Consider the following 3,412-nt stretch of genomic DNA (forward strand, 5'->3'; position numbering starts at 1 on the left):
ATTTATTCAGAAGTGAAAGTAGAGTATAATTATTGTTTAAAGAGATTTATCAAAAGTTCATTTAGGGAGCAAGTTCTTTTCTGTATTTAAAATATTACTAGGTCCAGGAAAACTTAATTTTAGACTCATTTTGAGTAATACATCAATTATGTAAAATACCTTATTTTCAGACTACCTAATCTTGCTTGGTGCTAGCCTAGCTCTTTAAATTTAGAACAATTTTAATTAAACACTTAACACTTCATTCATTTGATATGTAAGGTGACCACTATGTGACAAGAAATTTGCAAGGTGCTGAAAACATTGGGATAGATAAGATTTCGACCTGGAAGAGCCCTGTTTACAGAAGGGTGGTATGTATAGTGGGAAGACTGTGGGTGACTTTGGAATTGACCATAATACTGACTGTATTATTCTTAACTCAGTTTTAGTTTCCTCATCTGTGAAAGGACAGAAATAATATAAAACCATTCTAAGATTTCATTAACTATACACAAAAACACTAGACAAATAGTAAGTGCTCAATAACAAAATTGCATATTCTACAAAGCTCCTCCCCTCTGTTTTCACTAAGTAAAAAATTTAGTTGCAAGCAACATAAAGCCTACTCAAACTGCTTGGGCAAAAATGAGTTTTTTGGAAGAATACAAAAGTAATGAATGTGCACAAAAGAAGAATTGAATAACTAAACCACAGGAAGGGCAGGGGTGCAGCAGGCAGGAAGCAAATCCTGGTTTACCCTCAGGGCACTCTTCTTCTCTATATTCCCTTTCATGGTGGTTCAGCTTCCTCCATGTAGCAGTGTAGACACCACAGAGTGTCCAAGGCTCAGACTTCACAGCTTTACCCCAGAGAAGGACCTCCATTGCTGTTTTTGTGCCATTCTGAAGAGGACCAAGGAAAGACCCTGATAAACTTGGTTTGGCCCAGCATCCACTTCTAAAATCAATTCTTGGAGACCATGGGGGTTGGTTATGGGAACATATAGAGGTTGCCTAGAACCACAGAGAATGCCTGGGGAAGAGACAGAAGGAGAAGGGGAGGTGCTAGTCCCATGAGTAGGGAAGGCTGTTGGATAGACACAATGGTCAACAACCTCAGTCCCTTAGAATTTGGTGTAAGACACAGGCAACTCACTTTGTCTTCCACCAAGAATATCTACCAGAGAGGAGAGAAAGTGTCCTGAAAGGAAACACAGGTGCTTTTAGGAAGAGGGTATGGCTAATGGGCAGTCAAGAAATGACAAATACACCGACCACTTACATGATCTCAAAATATTATGTTACGCACTGATAAACTGGACCCAGGTTTTCCACTCTCAGCCAGTATAATTCTTCCACAAATGTGCCTTCTGAAAACGTCTCTCCTCCTATGTCCTCTCCTTCCCCCAGGAGGCTCTACCTGATAAGTCCCTGATCCTTAACCCCCGTCTTGCTTCTCTAGTTTGCATCTGATAACAATATCTGACATCAAAGTTGTTATCAAACACTTTCTCACAATTATCTAATTACCTTGATGCTTTAGCACCTCCACAGGTGGCAGGATAAGTACTACCATCTCATCTTTTTTGTTTGTTTTTTTTTGAGTCAGAGTCTCACTCTGCTGCCCAGGCTGGAGTGCAGTGGCAAGCTCATGGCCACTGCAGCCTCGACCTGCTGGGCTCAGGCGATCCTCCCACTTCAGCCTTCCAAGCGGCTGGAACTACAGGCACGTGCCACCATGCCCAGCTAATTTTTAAAATTTATTGTAGAGAAGAGGTCTCGCCAAGTTGCCCAGGCTGGTCTTGAACCCCTGGACTCAGGCAATCCTCTCACCTCGGCCTCCCAAAGTGCTGGGATTACAGACTTGAGCCACTGCACCTGCCTACCATCCCATTTTGTAAATCATGAAATAATTTCAATCAGAACATGGAACTGAATCCAGAGCTAAGTCTACTATGTGGTATAATTTTTATGTTGAATCATTATATGCTCAGGCTAACTCGCTTTTTCCACTAGACTCATAAATTCCTGTTAGGGAGGGGAATGTCTTTTCTTCTACCCTGTTAGTTTCAATGACTAGTGACTAAGAGCCTACAAATTAGACTAACAAAAAACAGATTAACAGGAGAAAAGCACACAATTTTCATTAATGTTTACAGCACAGGAGTTCACAGAAAAGAAGTGAAACTCAAAGAAGTGATTAGACTTAGGGATTTACAGACCATATTAAAAACGGAAAGGGAATTTGGGCTTTGGGAGACAACAAATAATAATGAGGAAGCGACTAGAAAATAAATAGGGAAACTAATACAGGGGTTACTTTAGTAAAGTCTGTTTATGCAAACCCTTCTTGATGTCAGCTCTCTGATGATGAGAGTCCCTCCTCTCCTCTTTCTGGTATGAGGGAAACTTTCACAAAGGGAAATTTATGTCCTGACTTTAAGCAGATAAGCAAAGGGTGGAGATCTCTTTCTGCATCTGCAGATTCTCAATTGTCTTTATCTCAAAATAATCCTTATTCAAAGTGGCATATGGTGAGGTGGCATATTCTGATCCCTTTCATTCCTTTAAGTATTAGCTGGCTCTAAACCATGTTTCCATGAGAACTGGGCACAGGACTAGGTTGAATGCATGGCCAAGTGACCTGAGCTGTCTGTAGGTGACTCCATGAGTATTTTCTTCACTCCCCAAACAACCTTCAGTCTCAGAATGCTCTGGAGATGTCACTATGTAATGCCCATGCATCCAGAACCCCAGAATTCCCCACGGTGAGGATGATGTGCTATCACTGTTGCTAACTGTTCACAGAAGACATATTCCATGGGATGCCTCTCCCAGACGTTAAGTTTTACTAAGTATAATTAATATACTAAAACTATATGTATATATAATTTGATGTCTTGGCATTTTAAATATCTGTGAAGCCATCCTACCTACCATCGAGATAATGAACATATGTATCACCCCCTAAACTTTGCTCATCCTTCTTTACCATCCATCCCCCGTGCCTTTCCTTCCATCTTCAGCTCAAGGAAAACATGGATCTGCTTCGGTCACTCTGCGTTAGCTTGGATTTTCTAGAATTTTATGCAAATGGAATCATATAGGGTGTCCTCCTTTTCCCCCTGGCTTCTGTCACTCAGTGTAGCTATTTTGAGATTCATCCGTGTTGTTGTGTATATTAATTATTTATTCCTCTTTATTGCTGGGTAACATTCCATTGTATGGATATACTACAATTTGTTAATCTGTTCACCTGTTGATGGACATTTGCGTTGTTTCTAGTTTGAAGCTATTGCAGATTTAGCTGATATGAAGTGTGAGCAAGTTGTTGTAGGAACACCTAAGAGTAGAGTAGTCTAATTTTTTTTTTGAGTTGGAGTCTCACTCTGTCGCCCAGACTGGAGTGCAGTGGCCGCTCTCGGCCACTG

The sequence above is a fragment of the Carlito syrichta genome, unplaced genomic scaffold (assembly GCF_000164805.1).
Source record: "Carlito syrichta isolate Samal-C Ts95f unplaced genomic scaffold, Tarsius_syrichta-2.0.1 Scaffold306713, whole genome shotgun sequence".
In the NCBI taxonomy this organism is placed as follows: domain Eukaryota; kingdom Metazoa; phylum Chordata; class Mammalia; order Primates; family Tarsiidae; genus Carlito; species Carlito syrichta.